We start from the raw sequence: 14,987 nt of genomic DNA, 5'->3' as shown, positions 1-14,987 counted from the left end.
ATAATTTTTATGAAACTGTAATCAGTTGTTTGTCTGTTGATGTACTACACATATAACATTTTGCGTCCCTTTCTGATAATTCCTTGGTGGTGCGACACAATTATGTCTTAGGATGTATGTGTAAAGTCTGAACCGTTTAGCAGCTTCAGATCATGTTCAAATTTTGTCGAACGGTTTTGAACAGTTTCTAGTGGCTCCGACCTGTACTATGGGCATTTGAAAAGTACGTGCAAAGCAAAAACTACTTACGTGTTTGGGGTAAATCATTTTTATATTCCGACATAGTCTCCTTTTACACTTATACACTTCATCCAACGCTGTTCTAATTTTTTGATCCCTTCCGAATAATAGGAATTGTCCAAGTCTGTAAAATAGCTATTAGTTGATGCAATCACCTCCTCGTTTGAATAAAATCTTCGTCCCGCCAGACGTTTCGTCAAATTGGGAAACAAATGGTAGTCTGAGGAAGCCAAGTCTGGAGAATAGGCAGGATATAGACGAGTTGGAATCATATTTCCATTAATTTTGCGACGACAGCTGCTTAGGTGTGTGCTGGTGCATTGTCGTGATCGAAAAGAACATTTTTGCAGTCCAGTCGCCAGCATTTTTCTTGCAGCTCGGTTTGCAAACGGTCCAGTAACGATGAATAATATGCACCTGTAACAGTTTTATCCTTTTCAGGTAGTCGATGACGATTATCCCTTGCGAATCCCAAAAGAGAGCGCCATAATCTTTCCGGCCGAAGGAACAGTCTTCGTTCCTTTTGGTGCAGATTCTCCCTTTGTAACCCAATGTTTAGATTGTTATTTTGTCACAGGAGTATAGTAATGTGTTCATGTTTCATCCACAGTCACGAAACGACGCTTGAAGTCCTACGGGTTCTTCCTGAACAGCTGCAAACCATCATTGCAGCACTTCACACGATTCCGTTTTTGGTCAAGCGTGAGCAATCGCGGAACCCATCTTGCGTTTAGCTTTATCATGTCCAAATGTTTATACAAAATATTATGTACCGGCTCATTCGAGATGCCCACAGAACTAGCATTCATGCGCACTTTAACTCTTCTGCCATCCATCACTATATCATGGATTTCATAATTGGTTTCAGGAGTCGTAACGTCCACAGGACGTCCAGAACGTTCAGCATCACTTGTGTCCATATGGACACTCTGAAAACTTTGAAACCATTTATATCGAAGGTGCAGAGTCAGCATAATGTTTATCAAGCTTCTCTTTAGTCTCGTGAGACATTTTGCCTTTCACAAAGTCATATTTAATCACCACACGATATTCTTTCTCGTCCAGTCACTCGACATCCTTGATTCACACGAATGCCAAACACAAAGAAATAGACCAATATGGCTGAAACTTGGTGTGCGTTCTTTCCAAAGATATTATTAACGAAACATGACCTCGAAAGGCGCCGTTGGTGCCATCTCTCGGACTTTCCACGGACTTTTCAAAGCCCCGTCGTATACTGGAGCAAATTTGCGGTCACACTACATTCCAAAAGACTCAGATCACGTTCGATGTGTCTGCGACACCAATATGTCCTTAGAGTAGGACTAACTCGTTCCAAAGGTATCATTTATATCGAACCTTGTCAACAGCATCGTCCTGTTGCGGATCACAATGCGAATCGTCGTTTTCAATATAGACCCCGCCCCCCTCCCTCCCCACCCCCCCCCCCCCCCCCCCCACCCGTGAGAATGTGGGCTTTCATTCAAGCCCTTTACGCTTTTCCCTCATGCTCCTCGTGTCGATTGTGAGCGGATAAGTGTCTCAAACATTTTTTACGGACACCTGTAAGATAATAGTGTTTTTTCAACCACGCTGTCAGGGTGTGAAATGTGGGTAAGATTTAGTGCGACAAGTCCACGACGGTGTTGGGCAAAATTATGGTGAAATTTGGTGCCAATATGCCGTCGTTACCACGCCTCACACCCCACTTTAACTACTGATCCCTGGCTTTGTTTCTGGCACTGTATCGGTACCTTGCTGTTTTCAGCTTCACCGAGCTCGAGTGTGGTGTCGCAGAACACCACGCTCTTGCACCGTCACCTAAAAAGGTGGTATTACCAAAATATATTTTTGTTGTTGTAAGTCCCTTAATAATTTACTTTCCTTCTCCATAAATGTATCATTGGAAAGAGTGGCTACATATGTTGACGCAAGATACAATGGTGTATTAATAAATATGATACAAGCGCCAGAACAATGCACATCATTTTAAATTTTGCGCTTATATGTTATCTAGAAGATGTCGCGTAGAACGTAGCCGATACACCGTATTCGTCGGCCAATGGTTTATAGTCTACAGTCAGATTAAGATGCCAGTTGTGCTATGAGTGTGTGATCGACAACATAAACGCGATTTTTGTGATCCGAACGACTACTCATAGAGCACATCCATAGCGAAATCTGTCCTGTATATGGTTAGATCTATATTTCATGGCAATTTGTGTTCAATTCGATTTAGAAATTCAGAAATGGACAAAAGAAAGGTCAGAAACAAAGAGCGCCCTGGACAGCACTGTTATCCAGGGATAGCAACTTGTTTCGCTACCCCTAGGATGTATCGGTCTTATAGGTTGCAACAGTTTAAGGAAATACATGCACTTGTTATAACTCGAGAAGCCACTCATTGCATGCGACTGCTGCCACAAGAATTCTATGCTGTAGGCTTTAAACTCGTTTGTGAGCAAGAGCTTTAAGTGTTTAACTTTACAAGGGGAGTGTTCTGGCCGGCCGGGGTGGCCGAGAATTCGAGAAAATACTTAAATATCAGAATCACAATAAGATATATGGTAACATGCTCCGAATTGCATTCAACAGAATGGGTATAGGTTAGAAACTGGATTCCTAGTAGAGAGGGAATGGGTTGGGTCACGTTCCCGACCCTAACCTCATCTGCCAGTCACACATGAAAAATAAATCAGTAGTACAGAGGATACAAGAATATGGCGACAGACATCTGGTGTCTGATATTAAGGAAGATCTTGATTTCCATATGGATGCGTTTAGAAGGCTGGAACTGACAAAAATAACAAGGCTGTGAGGTATTTGGCGACGTCGCTGTTCGGGACTTCTGTCCACGTAATTTACTCTGGAAGGAACACACATGAAGGATTTACTGAATGATTAATTTGGGTCTGGGAAATAATGATGAGGAACCAGCTGCAGAAGAAGAAAATGTGCATGCTGAACTGCTACCAGTTGGAGGTGACAGTGAGGGTGCTAAATTCTGCTACAGCTAAAGACTCATTCTTTGAATGCTGTAATTTATAACTACAGTTATCTGTCACCTTATTTATGTAAATTCATTGTAGCTATTTTTGTTACTGTTTTTGTGGAATAATAACTAAAAAAAACGGTTCTAGGCGCTACAGTTCGTAACCGCGCTGCTGCTACGGTCGCAGGTTCGAATCCTGCCTTGGGCATGGATGTGTGTGATGTCCTTAGATTAGTTAGGTTTAAGTATTTCTCAGTTCTAGCGGGCTGATGACCTCAGAAATTACCTCCCATAGTCCTCAGAGCCATTTGAATCACTTTTTTGGGGTGTGTGCTGTAAAAGGAAAATAAATTTCAGGCTAATACACGTGGCTCTTCTGTGGCTATCCCAAGTTGCAACTTATTTATTGACGCGCCATCACACACGAGTTTATTTCTACTGCATTGCACTAAATAACGATTTAGATATTTTCTAAGACTTTTTGTGTGATTTATATAATATATTATGGTTGTACGCATATTCATGATACGAAGTCGATTCCTGTAGGTCATAACACCTGCTGTCTATCCACGAAAGATAATCCGACTTCGTTGTAAAAGCAATTCCCCTTTTGCCTTATAAAGCAGCCCGTTGGCTTACGGCTACTGTGCTCTGGAATTTCCAACTGGATCTGCACACTGTCACAGACGGAAGACAAACATCAGCAGTCGGGCTAAGAGTGCATCGCCGACGGCGACGGCCAGGCCGCTTCGGCACGTCAGCTGGAATTAAAATAACCTCCAGAGTGTCAGCGAAGCACCAGCAGCGGCGCAGGTGTCGCTATAGCACAGGGAGGGTGCTAACACTGTGAAGCTGGTATTCACGTCGGCGGATATGGGCAAGACAGAGAATCTACGGACTGATAAAGGGACCGCCTAGATGAAAAGTTCCCTTTCGGCTAATTTTTTTGAAGTATCGATTGTGATGTTATTGGAAATCCACAGCCGAGATTATCTGTTGGCGCAATATCTATTACGTGTTTACTAATAGGTGTACATAAATATGGGAACGTCCGTATCGACACTGGTCTGAAACTTCTTCGTAACCAAGGGGATTCATGTCTGTATTACTGAACGACTAAGACGGTGCGCGATCTCCCGGTTCTAGTTACCTAGGCTCCCTTTCTAATCGCTTCCAAGGATAAAAAATTTGGTTTCCAGTATTTCTCAAAGATATTGCACGAATTTTAAAATTTAAAATGCTGTTATTCTCTACTAATTAACAGCTGTAATCTGACGTTAATGGTTTACCACAGTAATGCGAATATTAAAGCAGGAAACTGGGTATATTTCTAGAGGTAGCGTATCTCATGACGTACATGTAAAAGAGAAAATATCCATGCAGCATTTGAGAATGAGAAAACAGGGGGGCACGAAACAAGAGAGCTGAAAAAGCGTGAACATAAATTGCTACGTCGGATCACGTTCAAATTTTGTCTAGTGATTTTGAACAGTCCCTTGTGGTTCCATCCTGTACACAAGAGCCAAAATTGTGGTCGCACTACACATCAAAGCAGCCAGATCGAGGTCGGTGGGGTTGCAGAACGACGAGTCCTTACAGAAGGGTTGAATCGTCCGGTGGAGGGAGACGGGGGGGGGGGGGGGTCAGCACTGTGAACGATGTCAAGAGTGTAGCCCCGTGGCTCATCAGACTGCGAAATGTCGTTTTATACAGCGAAACACGTCTCCACTTCTCAATCAACGCCCTGGAGAAGGGGTGGTTTCTTTGACGTCCTTAATAAAACCTCTCTAGGGATTTGCCTGTCGATTCTGAGTGGCGGAGTGTCTGAAATGATTTCCTTGGCCACCCATGATAAAACAGCGCGATTTCAACCCTGCATGCCTTAGTTCTGATCTCCATTGCGGAGGCGTCAAAATAAGTTTTTCAATGTGGATAAGAGGGGGTGTGACATCCACAATAGCGTCGGGCATAATTGTGCTGAAATTGTATGCCAATGGGAGATCATTAGCCCACCTTACACCTCACAGGAACTACGCTGCTGTAGTCGTTTTTTGGTATTGTGTCGACAGCTGCAGTTTGTAAGGCAGTGCCACATTTTTGACTATTAAAATGGAATTTTGTAGGGGCCCTTTAACCAATATTCAAATAACTCGCCGCAATGGGAGGGAATTACGAGACTTCGAAAAAGTGATACTTCTTTTTGTACAATGTAGTACACTTTCACGCTTCCACAATACTTGCTTTAAGCTTTAATCAAGTGTTAGCCACAGCACATGGTTAATACCATTGAAGAATTTGTAAAGCCATTAAAGAAGTTATAAACTGTGATTATGATCTCGAAAAATCGAACTGAATGTGTGAGTGTATGTGTGTGTGTGTGTGATGATGGACATTATATTTTCCCCTATAACGCTTCATTAGTTACATATCCAGGAGATTATCAGAAGATATCACGAGTTGTAAACCAACCAATAGTCTTCTTGTGCTACACAACTGTCGAACGCAAAGGGATTGCTTTATTTCCAATGCTTCCCGATGTTTCCAATTTGTGGAGTAATATGTATAAATTATTTATAAACCTTGCACCTCACAATTGATTGAATAACCTTGGACCTCACAGAGGTGTTCACTGGACCTCATTACAATTTGTCTTACATCAAACGTTTCACAGTAATTAATATATACATTGGACTTTCTTGTTTATTTGAGAGGTTGTAAATAACTGTAAGGTTCCTTGTAATGGTTTTTATTGTTACAGCAATCAGTAACACAGTGCATTAACAATATTTACATAGTATTATTTATTGTTTCCTTTAATATTTAGCTTTCTTATAGTTAATGCAATGAAATTTCTTATTTCACTTTATTTAATTATTATAATGTAATGGAATGTCTTACTTAACCTTATTTATATATTACAATGACTATCATAGGGTGTTTACAAATTTGGAACGTGTCATACTTCACCACACAGAAAATTAGTATTTACATTTGTTTTGTTACGGTTACACATTCAACATGTGCCTGAACTTGAGTGTAAAATGTGATAAATGTGGTATATTATTTTTTACAAGATGTTTTGACATAGAGGGTTTAAAAAGTTTGTTACTGTTATACTATATATGGGCAAAACCGAATAAAGACGAGGTTATGTTCTGTTAGAATGAAGTGAAAAGCTATAACTGATATCAGTCAATATTTATCTCCTTGGTGAGGACACTCGGTACAAATTAGTAGTGCTCAATATTCATCACAGATCACCCTCATGAATCTGCCAACATGTTGTTTTTCGATATTCTTTTCTTGAACATGGTGAACTTCTCACTTTAACAATTACAGTTTCTTGTCTGGCTGGAATCACTGTGCCTAATTCCAATATTTTCTCAGAGAGCTCTTCAAATTGCTTTCTAGTGTGGGTATATTCAATATGGCGCAATTAAGTTCCATGCCAGTTCACAAAGAAATGTTCTTCATGGCTTTTGTACTTCGTTAGTGGAAATGGTGAACCAAACAGCGGCCTTTATGTTACTTTGATCTAGGACTCCACAGAAAATTCACATAGGCCATCAGGTCATCAGGCCATCACAGTTGATCAAAAGTATCAGTACCGCCTTTTTTTATTGTATGATATTATCATTTCAGGTTTTCCTGTTGTTTTGTAGATGTCACTTGAGTAGCGCATTGAAGACAGGAAGAGTGCAACTGGATTATTCTTTGGGACATATAGTAGCGTCTAATTGACGTAAAAGGTAAACCATGTTTTCCACGTGGTGATAGAACTGGAAAGGGATTCTGGTATTCCAGGCCTATCTTTCCTTATAGTTCCCATGTCAAACCAAAGTTTTCAATCATGGTCTGATAAACAGGAATTAATGGAAACCGATTGTCAACAGTCAGGTTTCTGTTAGTGCCATGAATGGTACTGATAACTTTCTCACATGATAAAATTGGACTCCATAAATTTTTGCTGATACTACCTTGTCAGTATATGGAATAGTGTTTAATATTTAATAAGTCTTTGAATCATCAACATCAAAATCCTGATTCTGCATTCATCCAGTCTAGAACACACACATTTCTGGAAAGGCAGTTTTCACAGAAACCTATTGGCTACTTTGCAGTTATCAGTAAATTTAGTCCAGATGTCCTGAAAGTATACGAACTGGTCTTCCTGTTTTGATGTATGCAAGTTATTTTGTCATTGAATCTTGAACTACTAGCCAATACCAAAATCTCCTTTCTGGCGTTGTAGAGGGAAATAGGGCATTACCAATTTTGGGAGACCAAAGTTCTTCTAAATTTGTGTGAGCTGTCTTGTTTATTCGGCAGAGATACAAGAAACCAAATGTTAGTTCTTAATTATACAATATTTGTAGAATCATCATTTTCTCTGTTTTCTTCTGTACCTGTTGGTTCCTGTATTTGGACAGAATTAGGATCTTCATCAGAATCTGGTCCTCCAAACAAATCATATTCCTAGTTCAACCCATCCATACGTTCATTATATATAAATCTTCATCTGTCCTGAGTCGTTTACACATTCCAGCTGAAAAATAAAATATACAAGCCCACATTGAAAGTAAACAGTTATAATTTGCATCCAGTATATACTGCAATATTGTATGTTTGCCAAATTACCAATTTTCCGATCTGCATATATGAGCAATGTGGACTTATAATGAACTACCACACTAAAACATATTTTAGCTGAAAATTATAGTTTACCTTAGCATTTTTAAGCATAAATTAAAAAGAAATAGCAATAGTGCATATATAATTGATGTAAGCCAATGTATGTATTTCAGTGTTATGTTACTTAGTAAGTTATTCATATTCAATCTGCATTAATGGGCTACAGAGTACTCACATTGAGGTTATCAGAACCCATGTACATTCAACAATCTTTGCAACTTGACACTGCCACAACAACAATGCAAATGTTTGAATTAACATCGCCCTAACCTAACACACACTTTGAATAAACAGCAACCAACGTACTGTTTCTATATATATACAATAAAAAATACATTGTGGTCTCTAGGACCCCACTGTGAGGTGTTACGGATAACAACGTATAAGGACAGTTCTATCCACCAGTAACTGTAACAAAGAGAAAAATCATCTCATAGTATTACAGGAATACCGAACTTCTGAAACCGTTGAAGTTTAGTCCCTGTGATCACTGGAATCAAACGGGTCAGGTTTAAAGTTAGAGCCAGTTTACCAACAGAGATTACTGAAAAAAATTTAACAGTGCTAGGCTATAATACTTCTAACAGATCCCAGAAAAATTAAATTAGTTCGTTACATCTGAACACTACAGATTTGAGAAACAAGAGAAATCAGCTGATTGTAATCCTAGAAGATGTGGAAGATTCTGAAGTTATAAATGTTCTACGCCTCTCTGAACACCTTGTAACCACAGAGACTGTCGGAAATATCTAGGATTGTAGACTTGGCATAACTTTCGTGTAGAGTAATCATGGGAAAAGTAGAATCTGTAATGTATGTATAAGTTGGATGCACATCAAAAATATTGAAGGTAGATTTTGTATTGATCAAAATCTGGAACAATGTGCTTGTAAGTCGTTAATGCAGCATACTCCTATAATATTTGTAACGGTCTACAGATCCCCTTGGCTATTTAGGAGAAATCATGATACATTATGAATCTACCTGCCACACAAGAGGAAACAGTAACTTATGCAGATTTCATTTTAAACTTGTTAAAAGATACTGACAGGAAAAATTAATTGGAATTATTGTTAGGGTTTTTCAAGCTAATTTCAGTAGTCAATTTTCCAACTCATGTGCTGCAGGATAGTAGGACACTTATCAGTAACATTTTTATAGGCAATACTCAAGTTGAAACAATGTGTATCCTGTTACTCATGGACTATTTGACACTGATGAATAATTAATGAAAATATACAGAGTGGTAAATAACAGCCAGTAGGCAGGTTCAAACAAACAGTGAGGCTTATGAATGAGGAGAGAATGCAGTACTTTTGGAAAAAGACAGAAGGGATTACATTGGATGAGATATATATAGAAAGAGATGCCAATGTGAAATTCAGTTTATTCTCTGGTGAATTCATGTCTGTATTTGAAAAGTGTTTTCCTATAAAAATATCGAAATGATCCATTTAACAAAATCTGTGGGCCATGGATATCTCAGAGATTAAAACTGATGTAAAAAGAAGAGGGTATAGTATGTACAGGATAGCGTAAGTCTGTATCTGACATTACCAGCATACTGCAAATAATATGGTTGTATTTTAAGGGAAGCCATTAAAATGTCTAGAAGTACACATGTCCTGACAGAAATATATGATACAGGTAATGAGATGAAAGCTACATAGGCATTGTCAAATGGTAGACAGGAGAGGCAGTCAGTGTACAAGATTCTATAACGAAACAGTTGCCAATGCTGTTACCGATAATTCACAAGCGTCAAGTACTTTCAACAACCAGTTTGTAAATGCAGGAGCAAATATAGGATTAAATGGTTCAGTTGAATATACAAGAAAATACACTAAAATGTCATTCCACAAAACTTTAAGCAACTAAAAGTAGTACCAACATAATTTACTGAAATTAATACAATTATAACCATCCTAAAACAGAACCTGTTGCTGGGTTGGTGGGGTTTCAAACAGATTTCTGAAAAGTTGTCCCAACTTAATAAATATCGACTTCAGTTATATGTGCAGGGCATCGCAGCTACAGATAAATTTTCCAAATTTTAAAATATAATTATTGAACCACTTCATGTAAATGGGGCGAACACAGACTTAAAGAACTATCGACCACGTTCCTTTAAACATCTTATTATAAATATTCGTAAAAGTAATGTCCGCAATAGTATTGGCATATTTAAGTGGAAACAATTACTTAACCTATCACAATTTGCATTCCAGAAAGGTAGCTAAACGAAAATGCTGCTTATACATTCACTCATCACATATGCAAGCCTTAAATAGTACTATATCGACTGTTGGCATTTTCTTGTGATCTTTCCAAGGCCTTTGCTATGTAGATCCAGATACTCTCTAAGAAAAAACTTAAGATTTATGGAACCCATGGCTCTCTACAATGTTAGTTTGAATCACACTAGACAAACAGAATACAAAATGTTGTGCTGAATAATTCAGATACTGTTGTGAAGACTGGGATCAAATCAGAAAGGAATTCTAGCGGGGTTTGAATCCACTCCTATTCCTACTATACATGAGTGACTTTCCACTTAAAATTCAAAAAGAATAATTGGTAATTTTGCAAATGATACTAGTGTTATAATAAACCCCATTAGATAAAAAGGAACATAAGAGTTATTAAACGATGTTTTCCTAAGAATCATTAAGTAGTTCTCTGAAAATAGACTCTCTCTAAATTTTGAAGAAACACAGTACTTTCAATTCTGTTCAGTAACAAGAGTTATATCAACAACTGATGTAAGAGATTAGAAGGAGTCAGTAAGTGGATAGAATACTCCAAATATTTGGGTTTAATATATTTGGGTGTAATGACTGGATCCAGATGCTTAATAAACAAGAACATGTTCCGTAGTAGGCTGTTATGCGATGTTCATTTAATCGTGCGATTAAGTAATTTCGACTAAGTGTCATTATTAATCACATTTCTAATGTCTGTATTTCATGTCATTTTCAAATCACTATTAATTACAAGTAAAAGGTAACCATGTTTAATCATTTTATGAAAGGATCCACATCGTCTTCTGAATATTGCTCTGCTTACAACAACTTAGATCAAAGTTGTTAATGACAGAAAACGCCACACAAATTTAAAAACGTACCGATATATATATGTTGCACTTCCTCACAGAGCGTGTCTATTGTATGCTGAAATTAACAACTAAGATTTCTGAGAAAATACTAGCAACAGTGGAACAATAGTAATCTCTATGAAATTGTAAATACCATACTTGTAACAATGACATAGATTTATTCAGAGTTTAAACAGGAATTACTGTTTTGAGCTGAATTAACAACTCAGAGTGCTCATAAAGTACTTGTAGTAGCTGGGCTGTAATAATATCTATGGAACAATAGTAATAGAAAAAATTTTTGTATATTCTGGGATTCTCAGCCTCTATAGAACTGGAAGCAGTATATGACTAAACTTCTAAAACTATTTAGTTGAGCTCCTTTTCCTGTAATTCCTAACGCTGTTAACAGACTTACCAACCTCCTCACAGATTTTGCACATTTCCACTCAGTAACGTCATATGGAATAGTTATCTGAGGTAACTCCTGACTTACGAAGGAAGTATTGCTTGCACAAATTGCAGCAGTAAGAATAGAATGTGGAGGTTACCCATGTACGTCATGTTGGTACCTCTTCAAGAACCTAAGAATTTTAACCTCGTCATCATAATACATATTTTCGCTAATGAAGTTTAGAAATAATCCATCACAGTTTGAGGACAGTGATGTACATACTTACAACACTAAAGAAAAAAAATATCTTCCTTACCCATTGATAAAGCTGTCAGTGGCTCCAAGAGGAGGTCAATATGCATTAATAAAGTTTTTTGATCATTTGCCCAGTAACATAAAATGTCTGATAGGTGGCAAAACAAGTTGCAAAATGTAATGTAAAATCGTTTCTCCAGCCAACTCCTTCATTATCACTGGTGAACCTAAAACAAGAATAGTTGCATGAGTAGAAATAAGATGTTAAAATGATTATCAGTGCTAACACTAATGGTGTGAACACATCCTGTAACCTTACTCGTTCCACATAATTTCGATAAAAGAATCGTTCAAATGGTCTGTCCATACAATTCACTACCTAACACTGTGCGTTAAAATACGACTTTCTCTGTACTTCATGAGTTTAATATTATACTCTTCTTGAAATTGGATTGATTTGATACAAAGGTCTGCATTGCCCAAATAGTGTAAGAAAAGTTACAGACGGAATAAACAAGAAAGTTTAATGAAGCTTTGGAAAATGTATTATAATTATAATAACGATCACTTAACTGTTCGGCAGTGCAAACTAAGCGCTATCGCCAATCGGGCTAACAAGTATTTGGAATTTAGATCCCAGAAACAACTCGAAGCAACTGAGTAATTAATCGTGTTCTTAATGAACACCATACACCGAGAGTCACAGCATAATGTGGTAAACTGGGTTGAACCACAACATTTTCAAACTATATGTTAATAATTCATTACAATATAATTAGGATACAATCACTGTCAAAATTTACTTAAGTGACATTCTGACCTAAGCATTGTAGAAGTTTCTCTGGATTGTAAGGTATGTAAAGTATTTGTGTATGTCCTCCTAAATATTCCGAACTGAGCATCCGCTGTTCCAGTCAAATCTTATTGGTTTTCACCTGAAAAATTCTAAGCTGTATGTTGTATCAAGATCTGAAACATCGACTTTTCCCTTCACAGTTGATGTATAGGTTTTTTACTTGGAATTAATTTGACAGAAAACTCCACACAACTTGTAACAATGTATTAAAACTTATATTGCACTTACTTATGGAGAATGTCTTGTGAACCCTGAAATTACCAAGTGAAAGCACATTCTGTAGCAATGTCAACGATTCGCCCTAAGTATAATACGAAAATTAGGGCCCGTTCCCTTGCGGATTTGGTATTACAATAGGTTATTTATGGATGATTTAACCCTCAGCTAAAGTGGTCATTGCTTTACAAGTAATTTCTTATACACCTCTGTGTATAACTGTCTGGAGTCATATTAGACGCATTAAAACGCTGACTGTCATATCAGGACCTTTAAAAAAGGTAATCGTGGTTCCATGTGCAATTTAGCACTAAATTTTGTCGTATTGTTAATTTTGTTATCACAGTGACTGCTACAATTAATAAACGTAAGCATGGCCCCCTCCCCCCATTAACCATGGACCTTGCCGTTGGTGGGGAGGCTTGCGTGCCTCAGCGATACAGATGGCCGTACGTAGGTGCAACCACAACGGAGAGGTATCTGTTGAGAGGCCAGACAAACGTGTGGTTCCTGAAGAGGGGCAGCAGCCTTTTCAGTAGTTGCAGGGGCAACAGTCTGGATGATTGACTGATCTGGCCTTGCAACATTAACCAAAACGGCCTTGCTGTGCTGGTACTGCGAACGGCTGAAAGCAAGGGGAAACTACAGCCGTAATTTTTCCCGAGGGCATGCAGCTTTACTGTATGATTAAATGATGATGGCATCCTCTTGGGTAAAATATTCAGGAGGTAAAATAGTCCCCCATTCGGATCTCCGGGCGGGGACTACTCAGGAGGATGTCGTTATCAGGAGAAAGAAAACTGGCGTTCTACGGATCGGAGCGTGGAATGTCAGATCCCTTAATCGGGCAGGTAGGTTAGAAAATTTAAAAAGGGAAATGGATAGGTTAAAGTTAGATATAGTGGGAATTAGTGAAGTTCGGTGGCAGGAGGAACAAGACTTCTGGTCAGGTGACTACAGGGTTATAAACACAAAATCAAATAGGGGTAATGCAGGAGTAGGTTTAATAATGAATAGGAAAATAGGAATGTGGGTAAGCTACTACAAACAGCATAGTGAACGCATTATTGTGGCCAAGATAGATAAGAAGCCCACACCTACTATAGTAGTACAAGTTTATATGCCAACTAGCTCTGCAGATGATGAAGAAATTGAAGAAATGTACGATGAAATAAAAGAAATTATTCAGATAGTGAAGGGTGACGAAAATTTAATAGTAGTGGGTGACTGGAATTCGAGTGTAGGAAAAGGGAGAGAAGGAAACATAATAGGTGAATATGGATTGGGGCAAAGAAATGAAAGAGGAAGCCGCCTAGTAGAATTTTGCACAGAGCACAACTTAATCATAGCTAACACTTGGTTTAAGAATCATGAAAGAAAGTTGTATACGTGGAAGAACCCTGGAGATACTAAAAGGTATCAGACAGATTATATAATGGTAAGACAGAGATTTAGGAACCAGGTTTTAAGTTGTAAGACATTTCCAGGGGCAGATCTGGACTCTGACCACAATCTATTGGTTATGACCTGTAGATTAAAACTGAAGAAACTACAAAAATGTGGGAAATTAAGGAGATGGGACCTGGATAAACTGAAAGAACCAGAGGTTGTACAGAGTTTCAGGGAGAGCATAAGGGAACAATTGACAGGAATAGGGGAAAGAAATACAGTAGAAGAAGAATGGGTAGCTCTGAGGGATGTAGTAGTGAAGGCAGCAGAGGATAAAGTAGGTACAAAGACGAGGGCTGCTAGAAATCCTTGGGTAACAGAAGAAATATTGAATTTAATTGATGAAAGGAGAAAATATAAAAATGCAGTAAATGAAGCAGGCAAAAAGGAATACAAACGTCTCAAAAATGAAATCGACAGGAAGTGCAAAATGGCTAAACAGGGATGGCTAGAGGACAAATGTAAGGATGTAGAAGCTTATCTCACTAGGGGTAAGATAGATACTGCCTACAGGAAAATTAAAGAGACCTTTGGAGAAAGGAGAACCACGTGTATGAATATCAAGAGCTCAGATGGCAGCCCAGTTCTAAGCAAAGAAGGGAAGGCAGAAAGGTGGAAGGAGTATATAGAAGGTTTATACAAGGGCGATGTACTTGAGGACAATATTATGGAAATGGAAGAGGATGTAGATGAAGACGAAATGGGAGATACGATACTGCGAGAAGAGTTTGACAGAGCACTGAAAGACCTAAGTCGAAACAAGGCCCCCGGAGTAGACAACATTCCATTAGAACTACTG

At 38.3% G+C, this 14,987-nt stretch overlaps 1 protein-coding gene across 2 annotated transcripts in view; it reads left to right on the top strand.

Annotated features, from left to right (window-relative positions):
- Nucleotides 1–14,987, top strand: part of LOC126354714 (diuretic hormone receptor-like) — a 1,166,839-nt gene that overhangs the window by 164,932 nt on the left and 986,920 nt on the right. The gene's annotated exons all lie outside the window — the stretch shown is intronic.

This window comes from Schistocerca gregaria, chromosome 3 (genome assembly GCF_023897955.1).
Source record: "Schistocerca gregaria isolate iqSchGreg1 chromosome 3, iqSchGreg1.2, whole genome shotgun sequence".
NCBI lineage: Eukaryota > Metazoa > Arthropoda > Insecta > Orthoptera > Acrididae > Schistocerca > Schistocerca gregaria.
This window is presented reverse-complemented; position numbering and strand designations above follow the sequence as displayed.